Here is a 12,963-nt window from a genome sequence, read left to right on the forward strand (position 1 = left end):
CAGTGATCCTTCTGCCTCAGCTTCTTGAGTGCTGGGATTACAGGCATGTGACACTATGCGCAGCCTGCTTTATTTTCCTTAAAAGGACCCAGTAAGTGAATACTTTTAAGAATGCACCTAAAAAAAAAAAAAAAAAAAAAAATTTAGGGGCTGGCCAGATAGCGCAGTGGATTAAAGTTCCTGTTTAGGCAGACTCAGGGCCCAGGGTTCAATCCCCAGCATGCTGTGCCAGCCCCGCCCCCACGGTTGGCTGAGCTGGTGATTGAGACTGGGATTACAGGCATGTGGTGGCGCATGCCTGTAATCCCAGCACTTGGGAGGCTGAAAACAGGAGTCCGATCTGTATAGTGAGGCCCTGTGGGACCTGTACTAAATACATGAAAAAAAAATTAGTAAATGTGCTTCTAGTCTAGTCTGCCAGGCTTTATTAGAAAAGTTTCTTTTTCTGTTATCAGTCACTTACTGTTCCTTGCTGCCTCCTTTTCCCTTTGCGTTTAGCAGCTGGTCCAATTTTATAGATATCTGAAGATTTAAGGGGCATCTTCTGCTCCTGCTGAAAGATTCCTTCAGGAAGAGAAGAGTTACACATTTTCTAGGGTCTTAAGTAGCAGTGCCCTAATTTCTTTCTTCTTGTATATCCAAGAAACTAGCTACATCTCAAGGTCACTTTATTTCTAAGGGCCTCTAGTGAAATCAAGGCCTGGGGTTTCATTGGTGCTTCTAGGTTCATTAGTGTAGATAATTTTGAAATAGAGTTTTGTTTTGTGATCCACACCAAAATTTTTCAAAATTAAACTTAAACACTTTGTTGTCTTTCACTTCTGGAAGGGGATCGTATTTGTGATAATTTAGCTCTGAAATGACCCCCAGAGCCTCCTGTGTTTGGAAGGTGGCTGGAATATGGGGTCAGGGTAGCTGACTGGCTGGTAGGAGGGTCCTGGTCAGAGACCTGGAGGGCGTTGACTCCCGTCCCTGTCTTGACTCCTCGGTGTGACTCTCTGCTTCCTGGCCACCATGAGCTGAGCAGTTTTCCTTTACTCTGCTCCTCTGCCTTGCTGCCTTGCCTGGGAGCCAACTGACTACAGATTGAACCCTCTACAAACCCTGAGCCAGACGAACCTTTCCTCCTTTCATTTGTGGGCATTCAGGTGTTGTGTTCCAGAGAAGGGAAAGTGACTGAGACAGTATGCAGATGGAAATGCCTTTCCTGTGCACCCTCTTTTCCCTGTGGGTGCCTAGCATGGGGGGCTTCAGCTGCAGGACCTGCACAGTGTGTATAGAAGGTGAGCTGTGTCTGTGCATGTGGGCAGTGCCTAAGGGTTGCCAATGGTAGTGTTTTGTTTGTGTGGCAGGTTATGAAATTTAAAAATACAGAGACATCAGCTAAACTTTGAGGCATACCAAAATGTTTTCTTAGGCTACTTATTGTGCATGTCACTCTTGGTATAACCTCTGACTGCGTGGGCTGTGGTCTTGCCCCTCTGTGGGTGGAAGCAGATGCCCAGGCTGAGCACAGGAAGTCCCCAAGCCAGGGGGCCAGCCAGCCAGCAGTCAGGCACCCGGCTCTGAGACTTTCCCACATCTTGGCCTTGGGGACCCAGGCAGCTTCTCTTGCCCTGAGCCTGGCTTAGCCTTGGCTCATCCAAGGACAGGTGACGGTGATTGTTTTGAATAACAATGTTTTTCAAAATGTTATTCACATCCCCATACCAGGAATTCACCCATTTTTAGTGTACAGTTCAGTGGCTTTTAGTGTAGTCAAAGTTGTATAGTTATCACCATGGTCAGCTGTAGAAAATTTTTGTCATCTCAGAATGAGGCCCAGCACCCCTAAGCTATGGTCCCTTCCTCCCCTGGCCGCCAGTGCTCCACAAGCACTGGCTTTCTGTCTCTGTGGATTTGCCTGATCTGGAATTTCACTAAGTAGAATCATATACAGCATGTGACTCACTTCCCAGTTTGCATAGTGTTTCCAGACATTGTCTATGTTTGTAGTACATGTTTCTCCGCTATGCTTTGCTGCTGTCGTTGTTTCTGTGCTGAGGTTTGAGTCCCTATCGCTGAATTCTCCCTCAGTTCCTTCATTTCTTTTTATTTTCAGATATTTTCATTGTTCTGCATGGACTGCACCTGTGTGTCCATTCATCACCTGATGGACATTCAGGTTTTCTACTCCTTAGTTATTATGTATAATGCTGCACTAACATTTGTGTACAAGTTTTTATGAAGAGCTACATTTCCAGTTTTTTTTTAGTAGACAGCTAGAGTGGAATTGCTGAGTCCTGTATTAACTCTGATTAACTATGTTGAGGAGCTGCCGAGCTGGTTCCCAGGGCAGTTGTGCCATTTTGTTTACCAGGGGTACTTGAGAGTTCCAGGTTTCTATGTCCTCATCCACCCTTATTATTGTGTCTGTTTTAGGCATGTTGGTAGATACATGGAATTGTAGCTCGCTTGGTTTTCACGTACCTTTCCCTTTTGACTAGTGATACTGAGTACTTCTGTTTGTTGATCACTTGTATATTTTATTTGGAGAAATACCTAGACAGCCTTTGGCTCTTTTGAAAATTGCCTCTTTTTTTTTTAACCATTGAGTTAAAGTACTTTGTATAGTTTAGATAAAAGTCCTTTATCAAATATAAGTTGCAAAAAATACTCTCATAGTATGGATTTTCTGTTTTCTTGATAGTGTTCTTTGAAGAACAAGTTTTAACTGTCTTGAAGTCCAGTTTATCTGTTTTTCTTTTGCTGTTTGCGCTTTCGGTGTCAAATGTGTGAAACTGCTGCCATGGAATTTCATGCCTGTATCTTCTAAGATTTCATACTTTTAGCTCCTAAATTGAGGTGTTAGGGTGCCCCCCCACAGTACTTATAATTGTTTATTTATGAAGGCAAACTGTCTGTTAGCCCGCATGTTCTGGTTTTGTAGTTCAGGAACATAGATCATTGACAAGCCTCTGTGGAACTCTGTCCACAGCAGTTCTTTCCATTCCCAAATCAGTTGGTGCTAAAAAGCAAAAAAGAAAAAAGAAAGAAAAAAGAAAAACCAAACCTAAAAAACCAAATCAGTTGGTGCTTCTTTATCACCTCAACACATCTCTGACGCAGTCATCCTTCTGTGGAGGTCGGTGTGTGCCTCCTTTCTGGGCTCAGTTCCCGCAAACCTAGGGAGCTGCAGCCTCCAGGGAGACATCGGACGCTCCTGCAGTAAGAAGCTGCACCTCTTTGCTTCAGCCTCAGTAGTTGCTGTCTTCAGCGTGGGTTTTTTTTTTTTTTTTTAAATTTATTTGTGTGTGTGTGTGTGTGTGTGTGTGTGTGTGTGTGTGTGTGGCCAGCTCAGCCCACCAGGGGGCGGGGCTGGCTGGCATGTGGCCCAGGGTTTTGTTTTTAAAAGTGCATTTTCCTCACTCCAATAAAGAAGGGAAAGGCTTTAGAGAAGTTACCATGAAGGAAGGGCTGAATTATTTTGCAGAGCACATGGTGTGACTAGAGCTCGGGGTGTCCCCATTAGTGCTGCTGCTTCGGCCCAGCTTGGGTGGCTCCTTCTCAGGAGGCTTCTCTGACCATGTGCTGTCACCCACATCTCACTTATGCCAGTAGGTTTCCCATGGAACCCTTGGCATTTGTCACCAGCACAAGGATCTTGCTGGGTTTTTCTCTTTTTTGAGCTATAAGCTCCAGGTGCAAGAGTGTGTCTGTTTTTTACTTTATCCATAGTACATAGTACTTAATGTAGGAAAACGACTTTTCTGGTATCTCCTGTCTGGTGCAGTAGGCGAGAGAGGTAATCTAACCCAAGAAGTAGGTGTCCTACGGGATGGGGCTGGCCTGTCCGCTGACCTCAGGGCAGCACGCCCTCTGGCTGACAGGTGAGGAGGCCCTTCAAGCAAAGTCTGCCTCTGGCAGCAGGCTCGTAGGAAGAGGTAATCAGGACCATTGTTTATGCCAATAGCAAAAGGCCTCTTTTTGGCAGAGGCTACACATACTGAAACAAAGAAATGGGAAGGACTTTTTTATTTATTTTTTTTTAACTAGGGCTTGAATTCAGGACCTTATGCTTGCCAGGCAGGCACCTATGCCACTGAACTATATCCTCAGCCCAGCATTTCTTGGTTTCAGAATTGCATGGGGTACATCCAGGAGACAGACTTGGCTGGGAAGAAGGGCACGCTGTGCCCTCTTTCAGTGTGGGCAGCACCTGGGCTCTGGTGTTCTCCTTTATTTTTTGCCTTTAATAGCCTTAATTATGTAAGTGTCTTATCTCTAGGAAAAGAAAGGTTAGAGGTTAGGAGTTGCCTGCGCTTCCACATGAGTGAAACTTTGATGTTTGTTTTGTCATTTGCCGTCGCCCTTGGCCTCACCGTGTTCTCCGCGTGCACATCAGGAGTGATGGGTGTCAGCAGAGGGGATGACCTGTGCTGTTCTGCAAGCTGCTGCTGCTCTGGCCCTCACAGGTTCATTTCGGTGGGGGCGAGAAAGCAGGGCCTCACTGCTCTCAGGTGTAAGCATTCCACTGGCCTTGCAGCAGCGAGGGAGGCGACAACACCTAATTTCTTCTTTCTTGAAAAACTAATGTTGAGATCGTGCTGTGCCGTTGTGGGAGTGAGGAGCAGAGGGGGAGAGAGCAGCGGTGATAAAATAGGCACCGAGGTGCCCCTGGTCCTGCGTGACAGCCTGGTGGCAGACTGCTCCTGGTCTGTCTTCACAGGGACACATGGGTAGATGTGCCCGTTGTCACAGATGCCCCTGACGCAACGCAGGCCTGGAAATGGCATCTGCCTGTGGCCACGCCGCAGAGGCTGCCCCACTTAGCAGCATTAAACCCACTTTAAAGTCAAGTAAACCTAATTTAAGGACACAGATTGAGAAAGCAGGTTTGTTTATTGCAGTATAGACTTACTAACTTACAAAAGCCATGAGGCCTCCTCTGTTTACAGATATAAATGGAACCCTAAATGAGGTTTAATGGGCTTCCCAGATCATGTTCCCGGGACACATTTTTTTCCCCTTCAGCAGTAAATTTCAAAATCAAAAGGACTGAAAAGAAAGGGGAATGCTTCCTGTCATAAATAGGACGGGTGGCATTCTTCAAAGCATTTTATAGCTTCCAACTGTGCATTATAATTTCAAAGTAGCTGAAGAGCATTCCGAGCTTGCACAAGGGCTGCGTTCATTGAGAAGTGCGCATGCGCCATGCGCCCTGGCGCTGCTCACCAGCCTGGGCAGCAGTGTGAGTTGTGTCCAGCCAGCAGGGGAGGCAGGGCCAAGCCAGAGTGCCACCAGACCGGGGTGGCCAGCGTGCACGCGTCGGGGGGGGGGGGCACGTGGTGAGTTGAGCCAGGAGCGGGGACACAGCAGGACTCTGGAGCGGGCTATGTGAGATGGGGCCACCATGTCACCATCTAGTGTCACAGCAGATGCCTTTCTCCCCAGGCTTTACCACAGTCTTGCTGTTACAAAGCTGAAGGCTCTCAGGATGCACTTGAGACTTTTTCCTCCTGGTGTTACCAGAAGATTGATAGCAAGATTTAAATTGATAGCAAGATTAAAAAGACAGATCTTCAGTCTGTCTTTATGCACAGGACTTCCTGGTGAGATTTTTATTGAAAGAATTATACTATAGGAAAACTTAAAAATCACTTTGGCAAGTTAGTCTCTAAGATGATAAGTAAGTTAGACATACATAACAAACCTAAGCTTGTTATCCCACCACCGTAGGAGGCTGAGGCAGGAGGATTGCAAGTTTAAGCCCAACCTGGGCAACATTATGATATGCAGGCTAGATGGGTATAGCCCACTGCCTGTCTTTGTAAGTAACATTTGTGCAAAGGCTTGCTTTCATCTCTGTTCTCTCTAGGCCTAAAGGGCCCTCATTATAAAAACATTATCCACCCCATTGCAGAGTTTAGTGGGACACTGGTTCTGACACATTAACATGTCTTGAGTTGAGCAGAGGTCAGGTGGAGAATGGGGTTGTTCTTTGTAGCTTTTCTATTTCAAGAAAAATAGGCAGAAGGGAGCAGAGAGCAGTATATCCTGATGGAGGCTGTTACAGAGGTACGTGTGGGGTCTTGACTGTCTGGACCCTGATGTGGCTTAGGGCTAGTCACAGCAGGTCAGAGGGCAGCTCCCTCTGTTAGGGACCTCCAGAGTGGGATCGTTGGCTCCAGGGGGCCTTTGGTGGTAATGACTGTCCTAAAAAGACAGTCATCATGCAGTGGGGCTGCTGTGGGGAGGCTAAGTGAGCTGGCTCAGCAAATGGTTTACGAAGTTCCCGCCCCTCCTGAGCCCTTGCTCTGTCCTTCCTGCTGCTGGGAACCTCAGTCCCAGCCTGGGCTTCTGGACAGGGTGGTTCCCATCCTCCCTCACCCCCCCCAAAGCCCCCTGCCCATGGCACGTCACAGCCACCCTCTTGGTGGGAGCAGCTGTCTCCCAGACACTGCCTATCACCTCACAGGCTACTAGACATTTCCTTGAGTCCTTACAGATCCATAATAGAACTCCACAGCCTAAAGGAAGCCAGAGCAGTGCTGAGGCTGTGGGCATTTCCTGTGTGCTCAGTGTTGGAGCAGCCCAGAGTGCAGGTCCTATGGAGCAGGAGCTGGTGAGCTTTCACCCTGCAGACCAGGCCCAGTCCAGGCACCAGGAAGTCTATTAATAGGTCAGCAGCTAGCATTTTAAAAATAAAGAACAGAAGAACCAGAGTTCCGTGGATAGTGAGGGAAACAACCTTTTTGTCATAGTGTATACTTAGACCTATGTGTGGAACACACACTGCTGTGCATGTGTATGCCAGTACTGGCCACCACTCTGTCCAGTGCCATTCCTGTCCCATCGCTGGCTGCCTCAAGTGTACTTGAGATGAAGTTGCCAGCCTCAAAGCCAGAGCCAGTGTGTGGTGCTTCCTGCAGAAGCCTTTTTACGTTTGACTGGTGGCATGCTGAGGTCTGCTGGCCAGCTCCAAAGACCTGTGCCACCCTCCTGGTAGCAGTTACCTGACTGGTGGCTGCTGTCCCCATGTGGCGGGGCTGCCCCCTGGAGTGGTGACTCCGATTATTTGAGGATGAGATGTGAGGACATAGATGCTTCTGCTGCCTGCCCCTCACCCTGCCCAGCCCAGAGCCTAAGGCCCTCCTATTGGCACCCAGCCCAGAGCACCCAGGGGTGAAGGCTCCCGGAGAGCACTACTGCCTGAGCACTCAGCACCTGTGTTTGTGCAGCCTCCGAGCACCAGTGGCATAGATAGCACCTCTGTGTTGGAGTCCACCTGCACCCTAGAAGAAGGCAGTCACCCACATCTTGAGGGGAAAACTTTGGGAAAGCAGATTTCAGAGTTGATTTTTGTTGTATAGAGTATTCCAGGATGGGCTCCTGTCTGTTATGCAAGAGTCTATGTCATTGTGATGGCATGGGGAGAATTCAGACCCAGATTCGCCTCTTTTGGCAGAGCACCCTGGTCCTCTTTTACCTGGCGCTCACCCCTTGCCACCCTGGCACTCGTGACTTGGGGCAGCAGTCGGAGGGTCCCAGTGGGCCTGAGGTGCAATGAGGAGCAGCGGTGCCCAAGTGGCCCTCTTCCCTGTGCCTCTGAGAAAGCTCCGCATTGGCTCACTTCTCACAGCCCACCTGCCTCTCCTGCTTTCTTCTCTTTCTTCCCTGGCCTGCCACCCTTGCCCATGCTCACTGTCTTCTCTCTCCTGCCCTTCTGTCTCAGTCTGCCCTGACCATGGTGGCGATTGCTAGTCTAGACTTTCTGGAGATTCCTAGCATGAGTTTGAAGTGACTCAATGAATTTTGGTCACTACTTAAAGTTACTATAGGGCCAGGGAGATGGCTCAGTAGAATAAGTGCTTGCCTGGCAAGTGCAAGGGCCTGAGTTCAATCCCCTGTTCAATCAATCAATCAATCAATCAATCAATAAATAAATAAAATTTACTACCTTTTCCACTCTGTTGACAGTTGAAGTACAGTAAAATGTGTATAATTAAAATGTGCAGTTTGGCCCCTTTGTATATACCCAGGCAGCAGCAGAACTAAATGAACAGAATCGTGAGAAGTCACAGGAAGAAAAAATAATAATTCTGTGACAGCCACCGTGAACAAACTCTGAAAGATTAACATACTATAGAAAAAATTTTTATTTAAGGTGATTTCAAACTGATTTCCTTATATTCAGAAACATCCAACAAATTAACTAGAAAAAAAATGTTAATAGGGAAAAATGTGAAAAAGCATATACAATTAATGCAAAGTATGTTACTTGCATGGAGGAAGCTTTAGCCTCACTCGAGGGAAGAACATCAAGGCTGTCCTGAAGGCTCGTCTTCCCCTGGGCTCCCTGTCATCTGCCATTGCCCAGTGGGTCCCTTCCTAGGACCATGGCAGGGGCAGCTCCCTTGGCCCTTCAACCCAGTGGTAGTGACAGTGGCCACTGCCCCGGCGCTGTACCACGGGAAAAGACAGCCTGCTCCCAGGGACAGTTGAGGAGTGAGTGCCGTCCTCGAGCTGGGGCAGGCGCTCAGGAGGCTGCTAGCCAGAGTGTAAACTACTGTGCTGCAGGGGGGTGAAGTGGTTTGGTCCAGAAACTCCATGTTGAGAGTTGAGCTTGGCATGAACACGCCTGCACTGTACCTCCTTGCAGTGTGGCCACTTCTAGTCCACATCTGTGTAAGCACGGGTTCCATCTGTAGGGTGCAGTCAAGTCAAGGCGCAATGGTGACCACGAGGATTGGGACTGCCTGCCCTGGTAGAATGTGGAGTTGAGACCTTCTGTTACATGGATCCTGTTTAACTGTGAGCTGTGCCAGTTTGTGTTATGAAATAGGGACAGTGGCTGCCCCCACAGTAAGGATAGGGATGGGGAGCAATATTTTGTACACTAATCTAGAAGAGAATTGTCATGTGAAGAGGGAAGAAGTAGAAGTTGACTTTGGAGTTGGTGTCTTTGGTTTTATCAGTTGGCCATAGTTTGGCTGGGGGGCTTCCCCCTCATGTGTGCTGGCAGCTGGGCTTTGTCCCGTCTGCTGTGTGTGCATGACCTGGAGTCTGACCTTCACGTCGGCAGAGCAGGTGCCGTGACTCTTCGGCTTATGTTATCACATGGATCCCCTGCTACATGTAGCCTGTGGCAGGGAAGAGGGTCTGAATTTGGGGTACCTTCCCACGTCCCCAGTCTTGGAGAGGAAGCAGTGGGTGGTAAGAGGGTGCTCTGCGATGGGACAACCCCCTGTGCCCTCAGGAGAAGTGTCTAGAGCTGTCTGTCCCTGCACAGCTTCAGGCCATCTGTATGTCCATCCTGGTTTCCCTCCCAGCTGTGGAGTAGGTGGCAGCTGCTAGCATAATCTGTGTCCATGGCTCAAAGGGGCCAAGGCCTGTGCCCTGCCCCCCAAGTAAGCTCACACTCCTGCAGAGAACAACCTGCCCCCAGCACGGTGCAGGGGCTTCATGGCAGAAGGCCCACTGTGGAATGACAGTACCAGGTACTGTCACAGAGGTATGCAGTGTCCTTGTGTTTATTCTGAATTCGACTGACCTTTTGTATTTATTTAGGTACCAGGAATCAAACTCAGGGTCTCGCACTTGCCAGGCAGGCGCTGTGCCGCTGAGTTATATCCCCAGCCCTAACCCCTTGTTTTAAACAAGACAAGATGACCACTGTCCCCATTAATTAATTTAAAACAAGGAACAGCAAATGCTAGGCACCACGGTGCCAGCCTATAATCTCAGCTGCTCCGGAGGCTGAGGCGGGATGATCACGTGAGCCCCAGAGTTTGAGGCCTGCCTGGGGACATAACAGTACCCCTTCTTCAGGAAACAAATGAGCAAGTGCTGCCACATAAGACAGATGCCTTTCTTCTCATGGACCTGCTTCCCAGCCAGGGCAGCTCTGGCTGCCCATCCTGTGAGAGAGACTTCCCTTTCCCTGCACTGTGGTGGAGCAAGGCCCACGCAGGGCGGCGCCCCCTTGCGTCTGACCCGGAGGAGCAGTGCTGGGAGTGGTAGAGACAGATGTTTCCCCGGCCTGTGTGGTGACAAGTGGCTATGTGAAATGTGGATCCTTGAGGGTACCAGGGGAGGAAAACAAGGATTTTGTTTCTCAGAAAAACATGAAATAAATGCCCTTGCACGAACAGGAACTGTCTAGTGGGCTGTCCGCCTCACGCAGCATCTTTGTGATGTCTTTTAAACATCCTGTCACTGAAGCACTGCAGTGCGTTCAGCGCTCTCAGATGAAAAGGCCTCTTGTTGCCCACTGCCCCTGGAGGCGGGCAGGCGGGGGAGTTGCCATCCTTCCTGGATGCCATGTTTGCCGGCCGGGGTCAGAAGACTGGCTCTCTTATTAGGCATGACAGTCCACTGCCTCTGACGGCGGAAGTGGAAATGCTGACCTCATGGTGGTGGTGAAAGAGCCCCTTTGATGAAGCGCCTCCATCCCAGTGTGGCCTGGCTGCTCCTGCCCACCTGGGGCTGTGTCCTTCTCTGAAGTAGACCCAGGTATATGCCTTGTTGTTTCCATGTTTGTAAATAAGATGAGGAAAAGTGCAAAAAAAAGGACACCAGGCAAAAGCCTCCATTCCTAGAATCTTAAAAAGCATTAGTGTTCTCCTCTGACAGGCTTTGGAGGGACAGGCAAGCCATGGGCAGGCTGTGGCGTGAGCAGGCCACACAAGCACTTGGAAGCTGACAACCTTCTTCCTCCCTGTGCTGATGGGAGAGGCACTGCCCTGAGCTGGCATGGTGGGGGTCCGAGTACTCATTGCCTTCCCTGTCTGTCCAGGTACAGGCAGCTCTGGTTACTACAGAACTTACTGACCAGAGCAGCTGTGTGGAGCAGAAGGTGGCCCGAGCTGAGCGCTGGCAAAGAGGCAGATTGAGGCAGTGAGCGAGTGGGCACGGGGTTTCTCCTGCCCACACTCAGTTCCTTGAACCAGCACTCTGGCTTGGGATCATTGCTCCAGCAGTGTCCTGTAGCGGGCAGAACACTGTTCACTTCTTCTCTCTGCTTGGGTTAGTCGATGAGCTGTTCCTTCCCTTTTATGGTCTGTTGTTGAGGATGGAAAGATTTCATCTCTGGGGCCAGATTTCCTCTTGCCATGGGATCAGGGGCCATGGGCTTGTTGCCCTCCACCCCTGAGGCTCCCTCAGGACTGTGCCAGCCCACGACCTGGGCACCATCTTTCCCAGGCTCCTGACCTGCTGCCTGCAAGCAGTGGGGTCACCCAGTGGCCTAGTGGAAGCATTCTTTACAAAGATTGTTTCATTCATTCATTCATTCATTCATTCATTCATTCATTCATTCACACATCAATCTTTTTTTCCCCCTGTATTTTCTAGGAAAGGGTCTACAAAGGGTGTTTAGGGTCTCATTACTGGATCGGACTCTTGTGATTGTCCTGTTCACAGCCTCCTAAGAGCTGGGATTACAGGCCCACCCACCATGCCCAGTCTCAATTACCATCTCAGTGTGCCCCAAGGGGCGGGACTGGCACGGCAGGCTGGGGGATTGAACCCCCAGCTCCTGCGCTGGCTTGCTGGTGCTTTAATCCACTGAGCTATTTGGCTGGCCATTATACATAAATCTTCTTACAGTAAGTTGAAGGAAAAATCCAACCAAGTAGGTAGACAGTGATATAATTTGCAGGGATCTTAGCCAAAATGCTGAAATTGTTTCCTTTTTTTTTTTTTTTTTTTGCTTCAAATGGATCACAAAAAAGTATCTCCCTCTTTCAAAAGCAGTAAAAATAGGGATGCGAAAGGCTTTTTAAAAACATGCCTCTCCCCCCTGTGTGTGGCCAGTCTTTTTTAAATTTTTTTTTTTTTTTTTTTGAACCAGGGGTTGAACTCAGGCCCTTGCGCTTGCCAGGGAAGCGCTTATTCCACTGAGCCATCTCTTCGGCCCCTGTGTGGCCAGTCTTGAAGCAGTAGTGGAGCAGGGTGACAGGCTGCTGGCTGGTGGGACTAAGGGGGCTCCGCCCAGAGTCCCACAGAATTTCTTGGTGAAGAACAGGCTTGCAGCACAGAGAGCTGCTCTGGCCCTCCTGCAGGGGATGTGCTGTCCTTGACCCTGGTGACTCTGCCTGTCCAAGAACGCTAACTGGAATAAAACTCGCCCACAGTGTCTAGATTTGGAGAAAGGGGCAGGTTCTTGGCAAATTCAGGCAGGTATGCCTTAGTAAATTGTATTATTTATTTTTGAATTTTTGAGACAGGACCTCACTTTTTTCTCTTAGGCTAGATTCAAACTTGTGATTCTCCTGCCTCAGCCTCCAGAGTGCTGGTGTTATAGGTAGGTGCTACTGCACCTGGCCAGTAAGCTCTGCCTGTCTCTGCCTACCTTACTTAGTCATTCTCTGCCTCTCTGGACCAAGAATTAAACTCAGAATGTAATTCGTACTTCACTGTATTCCCCAGCTCTTTTTCCATTTTTTGTTGAGATGAGCTTTTGCTAAGTTGTCTAGGCTGAACTTGAACCTGAAACCCTCCTGTGTCATCTTCCCAGAGGATGTATGTCTTTTGAAAGAATGATAATCTGCTTCTAGCTTGTGTGCTTCTGGTATGTTGTGCTCGAGGGTGCCATGCTGCAGGAGCTGTGAGTGTCCTGTTCCAGCTTCCTGCCCAAGCTGTAAGAAGGGCTCCTTGGCTCCTTTTGAGATCAGAGAGCAACATCTTAACTTTACTGCTTTTATTGTTACAACCAGCCTTGGACCAGCCACTGTTACCAGAAATGAAGTGGTCAGAGTTGTGACAGGAGCCTCTGAGGACAGTGCCCTGTGGGAAATCCTGCCACCAGGAGCCTAGCTGCGGATGTGGCTCGTATTTCCCAGTCCAGTCTTGCATTTATCAGTTGCTTGCAAAGTGGTTTCTAAGATGTTAAAGAGCCCAGCTGAAATGTATCTTTTCCCCAGTAAAGTTAACTATGAGTCTTCCCCTTTAGAAATTTGTATCTTCTTGAAAAAGAATCTA

General features: G+C 48.9%; 1 protein-coding gene across 1 annotated transcript in view; it reads left to right on the top strand.

Annotated features, from left to right (window-relative positions):
- The window catches only part of CUNH9orf3 (chromosome unknown C9orf3 homolog), a 404,210-nt gene that overhangs the window by 385,425 nt on the left and 5,822 nt on the right, over positions 1 to 12,963 (top strand). The gene's annotated exons all lie outside the window — the stretch shown is intronic.

The sequence above is a fragment of the Octodon degus genome, unplaced genomic scaffold, assembly GCF_000260255.1.
Source record: "Octodon degus isolate 3935 unplaced genomic scaffold, OctDeg1.0 scaffold00184, whole genome shotgun sequence".
Taxonomy (NCBI): Eukaryota; Metazoa; Chordata; class Mammalia; order Rodentia; family Octodontidae; genus Octodon; species Octodon degus.